The 21,642-nt window shown below is 43.7% G+C and overlaps 1 pseudogene across 1 annotated transcript; it reads right to left on the bottom strand.

The window, feature by feature from the left end:
• Positions 1-6,950: 6,950 nt before the first annotated feature.
• Positions 6,951-19,920, bottom strand: LOC143963106 (migration and invasion enhancer 1-like; annotated as a pseudogene). Its single transcript, XR_013270878.1, has 4 exons — positions 19,755-19,920; positions 14,377-14,474; positions 11,414-11,490; positions 6,951-7,209 (listed from the first exon to the last, which is right to left on the bottom strand). The product of XR_013270878.1 is annotated as a migration and invasion enhancer 1-like (transcript).
• Between the last annotated feature and the right edge of the window lie 1,722 nt (positions 19,921-21,642).

The raw sequence follows: 21,642 nt of genomic DNA, 5'->3' as shown, positions 1-21,642 counted from the left end.
CGAGGGTGAGACATGGCTGTCCATCCCTGTGTGTCCGTCCATCCCTGTGTGTGTGTCCGTCCATCCATCCCTGTGTGTGTGTCCATCCATCCATCCATCCATCCCTGTGTGTGTGTCCGTCCATCCATCCCTGTGTGTGTATCCATCCATCCATCCATCCCTGTGTGTGTGTGTGTGTGTGTGTGTGTGTGTGTGTATTCATCCATCCATCCATCCCTGTGTGTGTGTGTGTGTGTGTGTATCCATCCATCCATCCCTGTGTGTGTGTGTGTGTGTGTGTGTGTGTGTGTGTGTGTGTGTGTATCCATCCATCCATCCATCCATCCATCCCTGTGTGTGTGTGTGTGTGTGTGTGTGTGTGTGTGTGTGTGTCCGTGCAGCCTTGTGTGTGTGTCCAGCCTACCTGTGTCCCAAGCCTCCGTCCCGAGCCGCCGTCGTCCCGAGCCTCCTCCGTCCCGTGCCTCCTCCGTCCCGTGCCTCCTCCGTCCCGTGCCTCCTCCGTCCCGTGTCGTGCCGATGGATCGCCGCTCCAGGATCGCCGCTCTTCTCGGCGGCCATTCTACAATTCAAAAGCCGCGCCTCCGCCTCCGCCTGTGATAGGCGGAACACTCAATTTCCCAGCAGCCTGTGTTCCGCCTATCACGGACATCCTCTCATACTCGTCCGTAGTATGAGAATGAGCGGATGTCCGTGATAGGCGGAACACTGACTGCTGGGAAATTCAGTGTTCCGCCTATCACAGGCGGAGGCGGAGAAGGAGGCGCGGCTTTTGAATTTTAATGTCCGCCGTCTGTCTGCTCGATACGCTGATCGAGCAGTCAGACAGCGGTGACTCGAGTATAAGCCGAGGGGGCACTTTCAGCCTCAAAAAAGAGGCTGAAAATCTCGGCTTATACTCGAGTATATACGGTAATACTTGTTTTTTTTTCTTATGGACAATGTGGTGCGAGTGCTGAATCTGAAACAACAGAGCTTGTGAAATATTTTTGCTGAAGTCTCTCCTGATGAATGCAAACATGTTATTTATACATGTGCAATGGGTTGGAGGTTGGGGAAGAATTATGACACATCCAATCCGTCAAAACATGAAAATGTAAAATATGTGTTTTTTTTGTTGGAAGGAGGAATTGAAAGAAGAAAGGTTTTAATGTATGACATGTATTGATGTAACAGAGTTAATATGGTGCAGGTACCCAGGAGGCAGGCTGGCACGTATGCATAATAAGGTAGCTGTTGGCCAGACTAGAGGGTGCCAGGTGACACATCAATGGGGTAAAAACTTCCTCGTAGGGGTGGTGTCTCAATCCTAGCGGTCCTAGAGAGAAGCTTTCGGTTACTGGACATGCGGGACACCAGAACTAGACATGGGGAAGATACGCCTGGTTGATGTCTCACCTGAGAAGTTGAAACCCTGCACAGATAATGCCAGTAAATACACACAGGAGCATGCTCCGTTAAAATAAAGGGAACAAACGCTGGCTACCAGGGTACTGTAGGACTTCACCACATTGCGCTGCAACATCTCACGGTGGTTGACAAAAACCTATCACCCTATATGTGCTGAGTATACACTGAATCAAGTGCGGTCATTGTACCAGTGACTTACTCCCAGAGATGCGATCAAGTCCATGCAGGATGCTTATTTCTGAGGAGTAACCCGAAAGAGGAGGGATGTATTCAGCACTATATTGGGGGGGGAACAATAGCTGGGATGGGTGTTGTTAATGGAGGGGACATCAGCCTCCTGAGGAACAAACTCACAGCCATAGCTTCAGAGAAGGAGCGTGACTTTGTTACCCCGGGAGATTGGTGGCATCCTTGATAACATTCAATGAAGTCACAGAAACACTCAGGTTAGAATGGCTCCGGATTTTGTCAACCATGTTGAGAGGTTGGTAGAGAGGACAGAAACCTGTCATTGGCTCTGGCGCGCACTCTGTGGCAGGTGGAAATATCAGCCAACATCAAGCTGATTGTACCGTCTCTGTATGAGGGGCAGTGGCCTGATGAGTTAGCATTACCGCTCAGTAAGATTTTGCCAAAACACGTTGCTTACACTAATCCAAAGTAGTGGTCGAATGCCTGTATGGGCTGTACTAAGTTGGATTGTGAAAGGTGTTATGCTGTATGTTCCCATATACAGAAGTGCAGACTCGGTCTGTATATTTGGTGGCATCAATGGGCTTACTGACTGGGGATTCTATCTTGTTGCATTTGAGGCTATATCACACATGTGATCAAAGAAGATGAACGCTGGGGGCAGGTGGATATTTCCCTTTGTCGGAAGCATGACCACGATGTCCTTTGTATGCCAGGTCAATACGTGGGGATGAACGAATAATGTTGGGAAGTTATTTCTCTCTGTGTTCTGGATGGAGAGATCATTGCTGGGAAGGAGGCACCCGGGTATTATTTAGGACATAGGCGAGTTTGTTTCTTTGTCCTAAAGAATACCGGTGTAGTGTTAGTCATGGAACTAGAGGGTTCCTTGAACCTAACCATAGGTAGAGGTGCATGGTATACCATGGGCATGATCTCTGAAATCCAGGCACAGGGGTGGAATTGTGTGGGTTTGGTCATTGTTGTAAATTTATATGTGTAGTTAAGTGATATTTATCTAGAAGTGTCTCCCATTTCTCTATGCAAGTTGATGGACGATTCGACGATAAGGTCTCTGTGTACAAGTTAGAGACTTTGCGGTCAAGTCAGAGCCCTGCAATACCGTTGTGAGCAAGCCTGCCGAATCCCGACCCGTATTTACAGTAAAGGGCTATAGGAGGTTGGGAGCGGGATGCATAGTACATATGTATATATTATGGTAATAAGTTGATTTATTTTTGTGGTAGAGTGTGACCTATGGGTATTGTAGGCTAGTAATATGGGCAAGAAAGGCCCTCCTCAAGACTCGGTATTTGAAAGCTGGTTGATATGTTACTCTGAATGTGTGCTGGTGAGTGAATGGACACCCCCTGCCCGTATTGCCTTCCTGAAGATACCGAAGATCCAGAATGGTGGCATGGAAGCTGTCGCTGAAGAATGATGGTGGTGTATCACTCAGTAGCAAAGCAGCACGTGTTGGGAAGCACCACATGGTAAAACAATTATGGACTGCTTCATAGAACCTGTTTCTGCACATGTTGAAAACACAATACGGTAAGACCATTATGGACTGTTCCACGGGAGCTGTTTCTGAAGCACATGTTGAAAACCACAACACATTACACAGCTAAGGACTGTTCTATAGGTACTGGTTCAGAAACACATGTTGGGGAGCCACACACGTTAGGACAGTTATGGACTGTTTAATAGGAATTGTGTCTGAAGAGGGGTGGTATGCGCCTTTCAGGCACAAAGCGGAATATATTGGATTGAATTCATATAATACTTCTGGTATTTGTTCATGGTTGAGGTAGCCACTTAGCCTCAGTTGAATGAAGCACATGAAAGCTTTGTAATCAGAAGAACAATAGCTGGACTCGGACCCACCTGCTGTGATGTGTGTGTGGTTGCAGGCTTCAAAGGGAGTAAGAGCGAGCTGGGTGGCTCATCGTTGGAGACACTGATCAATAGTGGACAATACAGAATGCTTCCTGAAGAATGGACATACATGTGAAGGAATGCCTCTTGGCAAAATCTATTGGATGGAAGGCAAATGGTTGTGGCTACGAGTGGGTGTGTATGTTTGAATGAAAAGGCTCACACACAGACAATGCTCTCTGTTTGCTGTAAGACCCTGCCATGTGGTGACTTGGCCTACTTTGGGAGATGGTTCCGGCCTAAACCTCATGGTGAAGGCCCTGTCCTGGTCTGAGCCTAGCCGATGCAGCAAAGCCTCACGGAGGACCGTGTGATAAGTATCTTTCATATTCTTGTATTATATGTTCTGATTGTAAGCTGCGTGATATTGTAATGTCCTTTTACTACTTTATGTTAGCTTTCCTAATTTCTTGGGAAATAAATAAGATAGTGTTTTACTAGCAGCAGTGTATGTGTTTTCATAAGTAACTTTATATCAGTGTGCCTAGTAGGGTTGTATAAACTAGATAACTATGGGAAGAAACAAGGTAATAGTTTGTAGAGCACATAATGTCTTTCAATTTATTTATTAAAGCCAATAATAAATGGGCAAATATTTTCCAATTAAAAAGGTATTGGTGTGTTTTATTGTGTCAAATCCTGCTGACTGCTTTCCCATACAGTATTTACAAATCCCACAGACTGTTTACTGTACATGTTGAGTTATAAAATCAGCAGTGTTCTGTCAGATTTGCAAACCTAGGAGATCAGAAAGTTTGCCGTTGCTTTTAAAATTCAACATCTAAACAGCCCATCAGATTTCAAAACCCTGTAGTTCACCGTATATGCTCCGTTTACTGTTAAAAATAAGTGTGAAATGCAAAACTCTGATGGGTGTAACAAGTTGTCTGCTTGCCGCCTTCTCTCTGTATCCTTACTGTGTAGGAGTGCGGTATGTAGCAAGATGGCGGCGATGGAACGTCAGTTTACTGGTAAAAATAAGTGTGAAATGCAAAACTCCAGTGGGTGTAAAAAGATGTCCGCTTGCTGCCTTCTCACTATATCCTTACTGCGAACAAGTGCAGGGTGTAACAAGATGGCTGTGACGGAACTTTACAAAATCTGACGGGTCGCCTAATCTGATGGAACACCGTCTGCCAGAATTGGCGACCCCTCAGATTAGGTGTAACGGAAGAGACGTTCTGTGGCTCTGACGAAACACCTGCAGTGAGAAGGCAGCAGCAGATATCTTTTTTACACCCACCCAAGTCTTGCATTTCACACTTATTTTTACCAGTAAACTGAGTTTATGTAGTGAAATACAGTATTTTGAAATGCATCAAACTGTTTTTATTTTGAATTTTAAAAGCAGCGGTTCTGTGACATCAGCAGGCTTGCCGTTGCTTTTAAAATTCAACATCAAAACAGTGTCATGGATTTGAAAATACTGCATTTCACTAAATCACCTGTGCAAGCATAGACCCGCTACCAACTTTGCTAATCTGACAGAACACCTGCAGACAGAAGAAGACAGCAGAGATTATACGACACCCAGCTATGTCTTTAGTTTAACAGACATTTTAGCAATAAAGTCAGCATATCTAAATACATATAGTATAGCGAGATCTGTGATGTCTGGCCTCCGCCACCTTTCTACTGCTGGTGTCCAACTTCTTTGAAAATTTAACATCAAACAACCATCACGGATGTCACTATACTATATGTATTTATATATGCTCACTTTATTGCTAAAATGACTGTTAAATTAAAGACGTAGCTGGGTGTACTAAGATGTCCGCTGCCGCCTTCTTATGTTCTTATTATCTTTCTGTTAGATTAGGCAACCTGGTAGCGGGTGTACGCTTGCGCATTTGACATTGTTTTGATGTTGAATTTTAAAAGCAGCGGCAAGCCTGCTGATGTCACAGAACCGCTGCTTTTAAAATTCAAAATAAAAACAGTTTGACGAATTTCAAAATACTGTATTTCACTACATAAGCTCAGTTTACTGGTGAAAACAAGTGTGAAATGCAAGACTTGGGTGGGTGTAAAAATGATGTCCGCTGCCGCCTTCTCACTGCAGGTGTTTCGTCAGAGCCACAGAACGTCTCTTCTGTTACACCCAATCTGAGGGGGGTCGCCAATTCTGGCAGACGGTGTTCCAGATTTGGCAACCCATCAGATTTTGTAAAGTTCCGTCACAGCCATCTTGTTACACCCCACTATAGTGAGAAGGCAGCAAGTGGACATCTTTTTACACCCACTGGATTTTTGCATTTCACACTTATTTTTACCAGTAAACTGAGCTTATATCATGAAATACTGTATTTAGGAGTCTGTGACACTGTTTTGATGTAGAATTTTAAAAGCAGTGGTCTTCTGTCAAATTAGCAAACCTTTGAGATCAGAAGGCCTGCCGCTGCTTTTAAAATTCAACATCAAAACAGTGTCACGGATTTCTAAATACTGTATTTCACTATATAAGCTCAGTTTACTGGTAAAAAATAAGTGTGAAATGCAAGATTTCGGTGGGTATAAAAAATGCCCGCTTGGCGACTTCAGACTGTAGGCTTATTGTGGCTGAGTGCAGGGTGTACCAAGATGGCAGTGACGGAACATCACTTCTGTTATGAAATCTGACAAGTCACCTAATCTGACAGAACACAGGCTTACTGCTGCCAAGTGCGGGGTGTAGCAAGATGGCCGGTGCGGTGTAGTGACGGAATGTCATTTCTGTTATCTAATCTGATGGGTCGCCGATTATGATGGAACACCTGCAGTAAGAAGAATGGGGCAGCGGACATCCTACTACACCCAGCTACGTCTTGAATTTCCCTGTAATTTTCGCAAAAAAAAAAAAAAAAAAAAAAAAAACACAAAAAATAAAACTGAGCATATCTAAATATAGTGTATTGTAGTGATGCTGTCTGGATGTTTAATTTTGAAAGCCTAAAGGTTTAGCCCTGAGCAGTGCAGGTTGTACCAACATGGCCTCCGCCACCTTCCTACTGCTGGCATCCAGCTCATTTCAAAATGTAACATCAAAGCAGCATCACAGATGTCAATATATTATATTTATATAAGCTCACTTTATTGCTAAAATTACTCCGATATTCAAGATGCAGATGGGTATAGTAAGATGTCCGCTGCCACCTTCTGACTGCAGGTGCAGGTGTTCTGTCAGATTAGCAAACCTGGTAGGGTTGGAATGTGGATGAGCAGCTGACGGAACGTCACTTCCGTTACTTAATCTGATGGGTGCGCTATTCTGACAGAACACCTGCAGACAGAAGGCGAGTGCTGTTCCAAAACATCTGTGCAAATCAAGGAATGAAATAATTAGAAAATGTATAATATAATATATATATATATATAGTTTTTTTTTTTATATATTATTATTTATTTTTGTAAAAATGAAAGAACAGAATACCCAGTCACTGTTGAGAATTTTTATTCCATGTAGACATGAAAAAGGTGTCTTACAGTCCTTAGGAACAGACTCTAAGGATTTTCATGATTTCCTCGGCTTTTTGACGAAACCAGTCATTAGCAGAACCTGCCCTGGTCTGTAAGGCAGACCGTCTTCAAGTCTTCTACACCAGCTGCACTCTATTGGATAGTGCATGCTCTCTTGTTCCTGGTGATTTTCTCAGCTTTCTTGCCATCTTTCATCCTCTGCACAGCCTCTATGATCTAAAAACAAATCATTATAATCATCATCATCCAGTATTTTCAACTACCAACTTCCTAACACAAAATTATATTCTGCATGGCTGAGTCTAATAAACCTTCAAAAATCCATAAATTTCAGTTTCAGTCATCACATTCAAAGACAGACACAGACCTTGTTAGACCAATTTTAGCTAATCAGACATTTTACATACATCCCAAACAGTCCTGGATTCTACTGGACTGTCCCGAGATTCTAAACACAGTCCCGGCATCCTGCAAATCTGGTTCCCACTGCCACTTAAGCCAGAACTCGCCCTTATAATTGTTATTAGTAGTGCTCTGCTATCAGAAGCTGGCTCTCTGAAGCATTAGCAGGGCACTGCTATAGGAAGCCTGTAAATATGCCCAGTGCAGTGCTTTGCTCTTAAAGAGGAAGTAAACCCTGATGAGTTTACTTCCTCTTTCATTCCCTGCAAAGGCAAAGCTTAATGGACTACTATGCATCGCATAGTAGTCCATTATGTGTCACTTATCTGACACAGGAGCCAGCGAAGTCACCGATGTCCCCTGTAGTCCGGTGCATCCATCTTCTCGTGGGTCTCGCAGCTCCGCCGCTGTCATTCGGCAAAGCCGCGATGACGTCACTCCCGCGCATGCGTACGGGAGCCGAGACGCGCGGCATCTTCGTCATCGATGGTGCCCCGCTCAGTGCGCCTGCTCCGTAGACAGCGGTGCCCGGCTTTGGGCAAATATCATCTAAACCGTATAGGTTTGGGAGATATTTCTTGGACCTACAGGTAAGCCTTAATCTAGGCTTACCTGTAGGTCAAAGTGGTTTGTAAGGGTTTACAACCACTTTAAAGCCCACCCACTCCTGGAATACAATGTAAACAGTAGACTGGATTAAAGGTCATGGATGCTCTACATGACAAATAGGTGACATGGAAATGTTTCAGGATATCATACACCGAGCCCGATGTCCTATGTAATGTGGCAATTATTTTTATTATTATTTTTTTTTTTTTTAAACGTGTGCTTAACTAGTTAAGGACTGGATTTGCCCCCTTCCAGACCAGGCCATTTTTTGTGGCAAGGCGCCACGTAACTTTAACTGACAATTGCGTGGGCATGCAACGCTGTACCCCAAAAAAACTTTTTTTTTTTTTTTTTTTATTTAATTATTTTTGGATATTCATTATAGCAAAAAATAAAAAATAAAATCTTCCTGTTTAGGCCAATATGTACTCTTCTACATATTTTTGATAAAAAATAAATAATCACAATAAGCCTATATTGATTGGTTTGCGCAGAAGTTATAGTGTCTATAAAATAGGGGATAGATTTATGACATTTTTTTTTTTTTTTTAAAGTAATGATGGTAGTCAGTGATTTTTAGCGGGACTGCGACATTGCTGCAGACAGGTCGGACACTTTTTTGGGACCACTGACATTTATACAATCAGAGCTAAAAATAGGCCCCGATTAAAACTCTCAAGACGCCAGGCATATGAATTCCTATGGCAGGGGGGGAGGGGAGTGTTTTTTTTGCAAGCACCTGATTAGAGCCAGAGGCTTTAAAATAGGTTGAGATTGGGGAACAGAGAGTGCTCCCTGATCCCACCCAATTGTGTGATTATAGCGATTGCATTTTTTTGCCATTTTCACACTACAGTCACTCCCCGCCAATCAGGAAGCAGGTCAGGGAGACCCGTTTCCCGATTGGTCAAAGCGGCAGGCGATCTCATTGGATGCCTCGCACTGTGTAATAGGCGACACGTTGGAGCCGGACCCGCCTCTGCCCAGAGGAGTGGAGGTGGAGGACACAACCCACCACATAGTAAATGCTGGACCTCTGAGGGGGGGAGGGGGGGGGGGCGGTCGGTGCTGACAGTGCCGCAAACCCAGCGGCCGTCCCTGGTGCTGGGGGGGGGGGGGGTCAGTGCCGCACAGCCCAGGGGGGTGAGGGGGTAGTTCTAGTTGTTTGCTGCCCCAGAAGATTGGATGATGGAAGTCAGCAGAGCTTCTGCACATTTACCAAGCTCAGGCGCAATTCCACTTTGCACAGTCTTTTAGTCTTTAGTAAATCAACCCCATTGGCAGTGCATTTTTTGTTGCATTTGCAGCACATTTTTAGCTATTTATGGTTTTGTTTTTAATGGGTTGCATTTTCAAGGCGTTTGTGTGTTCCAGTATATGTAAAAAAAAAAAAAAAAAAAAAAAAAAAAAAAAATTACATCATGCTGTACTATTTTTTTTTTTTAAACGTGCATGAAAGTGTTGTAATGGTATAAACTAAGCACATTGAAATACATTCATTTTTCTTGCATACACTTTCATACTGCATTTAAAAAAAAAAAAAACATGTTTGGCTGCATCTGGTGTAAACTAGCCCTTTAAAGCAGAGCTAAATTTCACAATACGTACCATTCCTTCAACGAGCTGCCATCCCTCCCTGACGATGGCTTCTTCCGCAATGTAAACTAACCTATGCATATGCAGCTCAGCTTACATTCTAAAGCAGGCAGGTATGTTTATTTTATTGCAGAACAGGCATTGCATGTCTCTTCTGCAAAAAAAGAGCGTGCCTGTTCACAATGTTTGAAAATGGGACTTTAGTTTTGCTTCAATTGAGATCTGTTTAAGGCTTTCTGAAGTATTTTCCAACCCTCTGAAATTAAATCAGCAGTGGATCACTTTTCAGGGGCAGGCGTCTCCAGGGTGATATATCACTTCCTCACGGCCTGTGTGAACGAATGAAAGCCTGCAGTATTGTGCCATAATCGTGCGCTATATAAACTGTTGCAGTGCAGTCTCATGCACTTGAATGGGCTATGCTTGGCAGCAGTGCTGTCTTCCAAACATGATAGGTGGTAGAATTCTGATTTTGCCGCAACTGCAGCAGAGTGTACTAACCTGGCTGCTGCGCATGTTAACTTGTACACATTGGTCAAGGGGTGGTAACAGCACAGCTCCAGGGCCTGTTTTTAACACCCCTTGGCTGCCTGTGTAACCTAGACCCAAGGGGTACCTCCAGAAAATTGATCTGATAGAAAAGATTACTACAGTACCAGGAATAAAGAGGGGGGGGGTATAGGCCAACAGACTCGCACTATAAAGAAGTTACTATTGGCAACAATAAATAGTTCAATATTAAAATTTATTATTTTGAACAATAAATTTGATTAAATTCAAAAAATACTAATTGTGATACAAATAACTAATTAATGCAAAGTGCAATTCATAAAAGGAAAATTACCAACATAATTAGACTTAAATTTACTAGTACCAGCAGCTCTAGGCCCCTCCAAATATGTACATGGCTCATTCATGCTTTATGGGCCTCAGTGCCCATGGGAATGAAGCCAAAAGCTGAACTTTAAGCAAACTGCTGAATACACAAATTAAATGGCTGCCTGTGTTAGTCTATCGGTTTTAAAGCTGAACTCTAGGAGTCTAAGCGAAGCCCCACTACAAGGGTTAACGGTTTAGTATAGAGCAGGGGTCTCCAAACTTTCTAAACAAAGGACCAGCTTACTGTCCTTTAAACTTTGAGGGGGCCGGACTGTGGCCAGTGTAAGTAGAAAATGCCTTGGTGTCATTGGGAATAAACAATGCCCCATCATTGGCATCAGTGGGAAAAATAATGCCCCATTGTTGGTTGCAGTGGAAGATATAGTGCCTCGTGGGCCAGATAAAAGCAAGCAAAACGGGCCACATCCAACCCCGGCCGCAGTTTGAGACCATTGGTATATAGCAGTGATGGCGAACCTTGGCACTCCAGATGTTTTGGAACTACATTTCCCATGATGCTCATGCACTCAGAAGTGTAGTTGAGCATCATGGGAAATGTAGTTCCAAAACATCTGGGGTGCCAAGGTTCGCCATCACTGGTATATAGGATGACATGAGCGCAATCGTAACATTGTGGGCTCCCTATGCAGGTAAGTGTCCATATATTAAAAGTCAGCAGCTACAGTATTTGTAGCTGCTGACTTTTCATTTATTTGTAGCTGTTTTTCAGTATTTGCAGCTGCTGACTTTTTATTTATTTTTCCCCAGGCGGAACACCACTTTAAATACCTGACTCATAATCTCATAAGACCAAACCTGGCTATATGAGCAAATCAATTATTCCATAACTTTCATTCCATATTCATTCAGAGCTAATGATTCCACATGTTCATGAAGTGTTTTGTCTTGTTTTAGCGGTCATTCCAACACTTACATCTTTCCCAAATGGAAATCCGCCACATTCCAGTTTGGAGAAGATCAGTTCATCGTTAACTTTAACTTCAAAGCTGCCTGTTGATAGAAGGATTACAGTGGTGAGAACAATAATAATCAGGAAAAACATAATGTGTTCTCATACATTCCACATTAGTATTACAGACGGTGCCAGAGAAGGTCAAGTCATAGTGAAAGCTAAATTCAGTGTTTCAATCAGCATTTGATGCAAACCTTTGTATTCTTCTCCCCAAGGCTCACGTGGCAAGGCCCTGCCAGGGGCTGAACCCTCTAAACCGTTTTTGACAATGGCCTTTCTCCTGTAGTGATAAGCGGTTTCCTTTAAACCCAAATTCCAGGCAAAGCTATTTTATTTCAATATTTCATATTCAAATTAAACCTGTAATGTTTTACTCCAAGAGTGCACTGTAAGCTCCTCTAAGAAATGCTGAGAACTGCTGATATGTACAGTTATAGGCGCATTTCACAATTCACATACCCGTAAGAACCCTGTGGAATGTAGAGATCACTGTAATGGGGGGGATTCTGAGGGACCCAATGCCTCCTGGCTTGAACAGTGCTACCTTGTGTGGCCAGGCAGAGAGCCTGCAGTCTTAAGAACCCCTTGGGAGTGGTGACCCAGGGGTGCTCCTAGAATCACTATGGGTTTAGGACCCCACTGTGAGAACAAGCACTTGACCACGATGCTTCTTGATTTTTTTTCTGCACATCAGTTAATGGGTAAAAAACGGGGCAATTTTTGTTAGTCCCAGCCATTGTGCACAACATTGGTACCTCTCTTTTTTTTTTTTTACCGTCACGTTATGTCACTGCATTTTATATACAGTATGTGTCCATTTTCTTTCACTCACAGACGGTAGGGTGTGGGTCTTCAGGCCTGCCCTGAAGCTATAAATGAAAAGTGTCTTATTTGCTAGCTTTCCCAACTGAACTGTCAAGGCATCAAATGGCTGCTGTCACAACTAATCAATGTGCAGCACCATGACAGCTGCAGATAAAATAGAAGCCAAGATGGCAGCTTCCCAGGCTGGAAATGATAGGAGGGTTTAGTTTCACTTAGAGTAGCAGCACTAAATAACCCCTCCCTGGGCAGGGGGTGTCAAACTCAATTTAATCGCAAACCACCTCAGCATTATAGTTGCCCTTAAAGGGCCGGGTGGATCTGCAAGATTGTATACATTTATCCAGAGCTTTTTCTCTGAGAGTATAGGTGTAGGAACTTTAACCACATACCCTCTGCTCAACCAATGGGGGTGGCCAAATTCAAGGGTGGTGTGCTGTGTATGGAGTGCAGGGCTGAGGATTGCGCTACATACAGAGTGCAGGGTTTAGGGGTGTGCTATGCCAGTGTGCAGGGTTCTGCTACCGCTGGTTGAAAAAATAAAAAAGCCCTGGGTGCGAGGGCCACATGAAATGGCCGCAGCAGGCCAGATTTGGCCCACGGGCCTTATGTTTGACACGTGTCCTTGGGCAATAGTGGCATTAATAAATATTCTCCTCTTTGGTGGATGTGGCACTCTGTCACACTACTTCTACCACTCTGTCAGGCTGAAACTTCACTACCTCTGTTGGACCAAGTAATCGTTAAATTACTCTGCCAACAGACAGTGCTGGGTGCTGTAATGCGGAGTGCATTCTGGCATGCAGCAATTCGCTGCCACTCTGCACTGAGCGCTGTCTTGTGGGTCCCAATGAAAGGCCCCTAAATAATGTAGCCCACACACATGGGTGGATGGCCCTGTTATAGAGCATATTCATATTCAACAGATGAAGTAACAAGACTATGAGCCACCTTATATGCTTACCCTGCCGGTTTAGGATTCCCAAGTTTGCAGTACCTACTGGTTTTCACAGTTTTTCTAGAGATGAGCTTAGGGACACAACTCTAACATAATAAAGGTGGGATTTAAAAAAAAAAAGTAAAATTGACTTTTACAAAGGAAACCTGGAGTTCAGCCATTGCCAAATCTCCATCTCTTGGCCCTCTCTGGTTTTCAATATTCAAGTGCCTGAACTGACTCAAGCATGGAGCAACCAAAGTCAGAGTGAAGTCAGAACATCTGATCTACTTCTTACTACTACAGAAAGAAGAAGAAGAAAAAAAAAAAAAAAAAAACACTGCGTGTGTCTCAAATGGAAAGTATGCAAGAAAAATCTGGGGAGTGGCACTGCATTCCTATGAGAGAAGATAAAGCTCAAAAGCGAAGTCTATAGGTTTAATAGATTTGTACTTTGTATAGGTGTTCCTAGGTTTACATGTACTGTATATTTCTTTATACAAAATGCCATATTGTGTTTAAAATGGATTAACCACTTCATATCTAGGCCAATTCTGACACTCCTGCATGTAAAAATCTATTTTTTTTGCTAGAAAATTTACATACATACACTATGTTTTACATAAAACCACAATATTTCATTTCGCCTTACAATATTCTATGTCTGTAAAACTTCAAATCTAGCTGCGACCACAAATGCATCCTGTTTCTTGCAGACTTCGGAAGAAACTTGCAAAGCATGGTGTGGGAAGCAGTTTCACTAACCTTCAGTACATATCTGTTCAAGCAGAGTCTAAATGTAATAAGAGTATAAACTTAAAGGGTGACTCTCCCTACCCTTACAGTGTGTCAAAGTAACATTATACAAGCGTAAACTGGACAAATCGCAGAATAAGTCTTTATATTAATAGGATACAATCTAATATTACTAATAGCCTAAGAAAGGTGTCTTTCATTTTTTTTTTTTTCAAGGGAAACCTATACTGGGAGAATTTATAGATAACATCTGAAAATGCTAGTACAATGGTTGTCATGCTAATTCATTGGCTTCTGAATTTTCTAAGACACTCACCCAGAAGAAGTATGCTGCATTCTCGGTCTATGTCTAAAGTGTTTTCCTAAATGGAAAAGTCAAATAATATATGAAACAGATTAGTAAACTTACCCGTCCTTCCTACACCACCAGTGACCTCCGCATCAGGTACATGCTCCTTGATCTCGGATGCAAGCTCCTGATAACGGGCCTCATATCCTCACCTACCACTGGGAAATACGAAAAGAAAGAATCAGTAACCAAACTTGTTTGATTGTAATTTATCAAATCAGTAATATATAAAAAAAAAAAAAAAAAAAAAAACCCCCACACACAATATGGTGTTCTAAGATCTCTGTCCATGCAGTCATTATCTGTACGTTATCTTTAAAAAAAAAAAAAAAAAAAGATAACGTACAGATAATGACTGCATGGACAGAGTTCTTAGAACACCATATTGTGTTTTTTTTTTTAAATCAAAGAGTTTTATTGCTCACAAAACAAACAATACATTCCAGAATGAAACACGTTACATGTACAATCTTAAATTGTTCCCCCCCCCCCCCCCCCCCCCCCCATGGTTACAGTCATTAATAGTTAAACTGGATGCATTTACCAAGGTTCCTTCAAAACTGCCACCATCTGTACCACACCGTCGGTTTATGCCCTCCACCCCAGGCCAACCGCACCCCATAGCTAACTTCCGGATCTCGGTTACTTTCCGAAACGAACTATGGCTTCCACCATTCCTACCTCCCCCCAATCAGCCTCGCCTGCACCAGTTCCATAGGACTCAGCCCCGGCATATCAAGCCATGCTCCCCATAGTTTATCAAACTTATACCTCTATGCTGGTATATGTACTTCTCCATTCCAAGTGTTTTACCAACATGTTGTATCCACACTTTGGTTTTGGGTGGTGTAGCTGATTTCCAGTTTAGTAATATAATTTTTCTGGCCTGGAATAGTGCTCTAGCAAAGGGAGTTCTCTTCCCCCTCCTCCATCGCCCCCTCCAGCACCCCCAGTAAACAATGTAGTGGTTCAAGAGGAACAGTGGTCTGGAACACCAGATTCTGCGTAGCCAGAACCTCTGTCCAGTACCTGTGTAGTTTTGGGCAACGCCAGAGGAGGTGAATCAGGCCTCCAGATGCCGCCCTGCACCTGTCACACAGTGGATCTGGTCTTCTGCCCATTTTATGTAGTTTTTACAGGTGTGTAGTGGACTCTCAACAGGATATATAGTTGGGATATCTTTTGTGCAACATAAAGGGAACAGGTATTGACTGCCTGTAATGCTTCTTCCCACAGCTCCCTCTCTATGGGACCCAAATCCACCTCCCAATGTGCCGCTACCCTCATGGGATGTCCCTCCAGGAGTGATAACAATAGCATGTTGTAGCATTGGGAAATGATGCCTTTCGTGTCCAATGCGTCTTGTAGTATGTGGAAGACAGATTCCAATCCACAGCCGTTCCATGTGCCCTAATGGCATGTTGGACTTGCATGTAATAGAAGAGCATGTGTTGGGGGAAGGCCATATTTAGATTGCAGGTCTTTAACGGAGAGCAAGGCCCCATTGTGGAAAATTGGGTAATACCCATTGGAATCCATCTAGGCCGCTGCTGAATTTGAGCTAATTCTGAGTACGCTTTGTTTCCCCAGATAGGGCTGAATACCGTGAACCCCATTACCTTTTGTAGTTGTTTAACTTTGTTCCACACCTTCTGAAGGAGTGCATAAGTGGGCATCGCTTTGTTAGATTTTTGGAATTGTTGGGCCTCTAGTCCCTCAGGTATAGATTCCGCCCCCGAGCCGAGCTGCATAAGCCTGGTGGATGATCCCCCAGATAAGGGAGTCATGGCCCCTATTAAATGCTTAAGCTGCGCTGCTAGGTAGTATATCCAAGGATTGGGTAGGGCGAGGCCCCCCTCCCCTTCCTTCGGGCGTTGTAATTGCTCAAGTTTAATTCTTGGGGGTTTGTTGTGCCACAGAAGCAGCCTGAACAAGGAGTTTACTACTCTGAAAATCTTTAGCGGTATAACGACTGGCATATTATGTAGAGGAACTGTGGCATCAGTATCATCTTGATGAGATTTGTCTGAAGTTTCAGTCTTGTGCTGTGTCCCAATATCTCAGAGTGAAATTCTGTTACTATTGCTGCAGCTCTTGCCTATTGTTTTGTACAGATGACTCACCTGCAGACCCTGGGTTTACATGTAAATTTGTCAGGGGCATTACTAAGTAAATAAAGGCAGCATTCATTTGTATATCATGTTCCCCTGCATTGAGGAGATTATGTGCTGTAACCTCTAGCAACTAATCAGTGAGCCGTAATGTGTGTTGTAAACTCTAGCAACCAGTCAGTAAGCAGTAAGGATATGCTGTAACTGCTGGCAACCAATCGCAATTGCTGACTGATCTGATACAGTAAACTGAGTTTAAGGCTAGCTGCTATTTATTGAATGTCTCAGAGCAGGTGGAGAGTGAAATTGCATGCCGCCCCCCCCCCCCCCCCTCCAAATCAATATCAAAGACTGCCCTGGGACCATCACCTGCCCAATGTGCTGTCCTGTCCACTCCCCAGCACGTGTCGATACAGGGGATTTCCGTATCTTCTTCAGGGAAATCACGTTGGGCAGGTGATCTGCTGAGGAGGAAGCACATACTATCCCGGTACCAGTCTGGCATTTTACACGTTTTCGCTTGATGTAGAGTGGCGCGCTGTCGCGCCTTATACTATGCGAGTACCCCATATGGGGGTTTTGCTTTGATTAATAAATTGTTAAAACTTTTTTACACTATCAAGTCTTTTTTTCTACTAACATAGCATTGTGCTGACGAGTCCTGGATTCCGGTAACACTGCAGAGCCCAGAGGTGGATCACAAGGTGTGTATTGATGAAGCTTAATTGCAAAGTCACACGCTCAGAGGTGAGTGTTTAATACCTTGGGGGGGAGCATCTGAGTGAGGACACCACGGCATGCCTTGGATCACCCACGGTTTCAAAATCGCATGGACTTAAGAGCACATTTGAATTGACACAGTTGGATGTGACATATACACACAGTAGCACCTTTATTCATGTTTCCCTAACAGTGGGATTGATGTTTATCTACATGCGATCTTATGGACACTATTGAAAGTGGTGTTACTCTTAACCACTTGGATACACGCTGGAACTTTTATTTTTCACTATATGTTTAATTATCATTCTTCATACATTTGTTGCACATTGTCACTTTATACAGTTGGTAGAGACTGGGTTATCACTTTATGACTTTCACATGCTTTTTTATGCAGTTTGGTAACTACCTACCTATGCATAGTGTAGTCTATTGTGTATTTGGAAGTGCAGCGTATATATTTGATCTGGCTCAACAAATGACTGGCCATAGACACTTTGAATTTTGGCTAGATCATCCAAAGTTTGGGCTTTTTGAGCCCTGCAAGAACCACCACAGAACATTATCTGCATCCTATCAGATACAATCACTGTTTGGCAGGCATGTACTGGCCATTGGGATTACAGGGAGTTTCCCGGTGGGCTGATGGCTCAGTGGGCCGGTTTCAGTGACAAAGTAATGGCTGCGTGGCTCGCCCTCAACTTCACGCAGGAGAATAAGTGAAATAATAAAAGAGGTTAGTGAGGACTCCTTATGTTATGCTACTTATGTTTTTTTGCACAATTGCGTATAGTTTTATTATACTGTTTTTGTGCTTGTTTGCAAAGTTAAAGTGGGCTGGTCTAGATGAAGTCCAGCCCAGTCCTCTAGCAACCAAACAATGAGCAGTATTACTGTATAGTAATCTCTATCAAACAATCAAGCAGAAATCATGTGCTGTAACATCTAGAAATGAATCAGCGTGTCGTATTGCGTGCTGTAACCACTAGCAACCAGTCAGTAATCGGTAATGATATACTGTAACCTCTGGCAACCAATCACAATCGCTGCATGTCTCCGAGCCGGTGGAGAGCGAAAATATATGGGGGAGGGGGCCCAAGAAAATGTTTGCCTAGGGTCTAATCAATATTAAAGATGGCCCTGTCTGCAAACGCACATTCACATCAGTTATTCTATGTAGGCTGGCAACTATCATTTACTACATCTGGTGCAGCGCTGCATGGTAGCCAATCAGCTTTTAAATTCAGCTTGTTCAATTAACCACTCTGGACCACTGCACGCCGATATACGTCCTAACTTTAAAGAGGGATATATTTGTTATGGCAGCAGCTAGCTGCCATAAACCTGGTATCCTCTTCTTCGATGGGCGGTCTGGTTCCCAACAATAGTGGTCTCTGTGGCGGATTGGCCGCAAGATCACTTTTTTCGGCAGTGGCGATCGGAACCTTCTTCCCGCTAGGCATGGAGATGAGTGAGGGGAAGATGGCCCCCCACCGTCTCCATATCATTGCAGGGAGGAAGCGACGTCAAAATGCCACTTCCATCCATAGCTCTTAAAAAGGGACATTTTTATTCATTTATTTTTTAAAAGAACAGTGTAAAAATAAAAAAGGTAAAATAAACGAAATAAGAAAAAACGATTTTTAAACAAGCCCCGTCCAGCTCGCGTTGCAGAAGCGAACACATACGTAAGTAGCGCCCACATATGAAAATGGTCTTAAAACCACACCTGTGAGGTATCGCTGCAATCGGTAGAGCTAGGGCAATAATTCTATCTAGGGATGAGCTCCGGCGTGTTCGCACACGCTCCGCGTGCAGAGCCCACCAGGAAGTCGGCACGGCGCTGTGCTAATCACAGGCAGTGAGACATTTCCCAATCTCTGCAGCTGCACATCGGAAAATGAGTGTGCAAACACGCCCGAGCCCATCCTTAATTCTAGCCCTAGTCCTCCTCTAATGCAAAACATGGAACCCTGTAGAATTTTTTAAACTTCCCCTATGAATATTTTTAAGGGTAAAAGTTTGTCACCATTCCACAAGCAGGCACAATTTTGAAGCGTGACATGTTGGGTATCAATTCACTTGGCATAACATTATCTTTCACAATATTAAAAAAAGATATATTTGGGCTAACTTTACTGTTGTCTTATATTTTAATTCAAAAAAGTGTATTTTTTTCCCCAAAAAAGCGTGCTTGTAAGACCGCTGCGCAAATACAGTATGACAGAAAGTTTGCAACGACCGCCGTTTTATTCTCTAGGATGTTAGAAAAAAAAAATATATATAACAGTATAGTGTTTGGGGGTTCTAAGTAACTTTCTAGCAAAAAAAATAAACTGTTTTTAACTTGTAAACAACAAATCTCAAAAAGAGGTCCTTAAGTGGTTACACTTCAACAACAAAAAAAAAATCTGGAAGCCGATTGGTTTCTATGCAGAGCTGCACCAGATTTTGTACCCTTCAGTTTTAGTAAATCCTCCCCACTGTGCTCTTATAAACTCATGTCACGTAATGTAACATCGAATGCAAGTCCTGCGATACTAGGTCCACAATGATGGAAGGTGACCGTTTCTGCAGTATTTGATCCATGATGATAGACTTACTTACCAGTACTCTATATGGATCCTCACGGCTTGGCTCTGGCTCGTCATCTTGCTGCTTTGTTGTGCTTTCCAGGACTGGGCTGCCTCTATTTAAAGCAGCAAACAGATCACTGATACAGGAAGAACCAGAAAAGCTGCCTAGTCATTGTGAGCACATTCTCTGGGGTCACGTGACCGATGAAACCAGAGCTGTCAGCTGAAACTAGCAACACAATAAAGACTGGGAGTGGTGGGAGCTATGGGAGCGCATGGATAGAGCAGCTTGTGATATCTCAGTGATGGCCTGCCAAATGCACAGATTCCAGACACATCTCCAGCCAGTCCAGCTGAAATCTGGTCCAGATGCTACTAAATGAAGAGCTCATCCTGTGTGGGTGTTCAGCTCATGATCTGCAGTTAACCACTTACAGACCGGAAGATTTTCCCCCTTAATGAGCAGGCTGTATTTTGCGATACGGCACTGCGTTGCTTTAACTGACAATTGTGCTGTCGTTCTTTTGGTGGTATTTGATCACCACTGCTGTTTTTATTATTATTATTATTATTATTATTATTATGTAGCGGTGGCTCCTGAAGAGTGCGCGCTATGCGTTTTTCAAAGTTAAAGTTATGCCTGAACTGCAGTCTGGTTTGGGTACAATTGTCTAAATTTAGACTTTCGGCATCAGTCTGACTTGACTGTGAGATGTTCAGCCTGGCCACAGGGGGCGCTGTCGCTTCTGGCAGGCATGGAACTATGGTCTGATTAGGTGCTTAAGTTACTCTCTCTTGGAGCCCACCCAGGGGGAGTGGCGCTCTCGCTGTGCTTTCTGGGAGAGGGTATTTAAGATGCGGACGTCACGTGGTTTGGGGTTTCCGGTCCAGAATGATGTACTGACTTCATGGTTCTGGTCCTCCTGACTAGCCCCCAGGAAGGCTATGGCCTGGGGTGAGGATCCACCCGATTTTGATGTCTCAGGACTGGCTAGCCCGAGGCAAGGAAACTAAAGGAGGATTCTGAGGTGGTTGGCTGCTGTCTCCAGTTTGGGAGAGACCCAGTGACTTCAAGCATTCCAGGGGAAGACTCTTCAGAAGAAGACCATGTACGGGTTGGTTTCTTAGTAAGAGCCTGGAAGGGCTGAAGTACCCAAGAGAATACGGTCTCGTGGATATCCCCAAGCTGGCTGAGAGATCCAGGTATCCCACGAGTGTTCTTCAAGTTTAGTTTCCCTACGTGTTCTACAACAATGTCTGGCAGAGACTTTATCTTGTACGTTCTACAACAACGTCTGTGGCAGAGACTTTTTCCTGAGTAAGCACCTTGTTGGCTGCTAGGCCTTGGGAGAGATGGACTGTCCAACTTGAGTGAACATCCAGTTGCGAATGGCTATTCTCTGGATGCAGTCAAAGTAAGCAAGTTCTTCAACATTTTGACTTTGACACTAATGCCGCGTACACACGATCGAATTGTCCGGCATACTTAGTCCGGCAAACAATCCGGCGGATAGTCCGGCGGACTTTCTACCGAACGGACTTGGCCACACACGGACACACAGAAAGTCCGGCGTTTGCTTGCGCGATGACGTACAGCACGTACGACGGGACTAGAAAAAGGAAGTTCAATAGCCAGTAGCCAATAGCTTCCTTTTTGTACTTGCTTCTGAGCATGCGTCATTCTTAAGCCTTGTACACACGGTCGGAGAATCCATCGGAATGTGTGCTATCGGACCGTGTCGTCGGATAATCCGACTGTGTGTGGTATGCATTGGACTGATTCCGTCCAAATCTCCGTCGGACCCAATTTTCCAACATGTTGGAAATATTTCCCGACCAACTGGGCCGGTCGGACCTAATCAGATCATGTGTAGAGCATTTTGATCGGACCAAGTGCCACGCATGCTCAGATCAAATTC

The sequence above is a fragment of the Lithobates pipiens genome, unplaced genomic scaffold, assembly GCF_037356315.1.
Source record: "Lithobates pipiens isolate NorthernLeopardFrog02 unplaced genomic scaffold, aLitPip1_a1.2 Scaffold_8, whole genome shotgun sequence".
Classification (NCBI taxonomy): Eukaryota; Metazoa; Chordata; class Amphibia; order Anura; family Ranidae; genus Lithobates; species Lithobates pipiens.
This window is presented reverse-complemented; position numbering and strand designations above follow the sequence as displayed.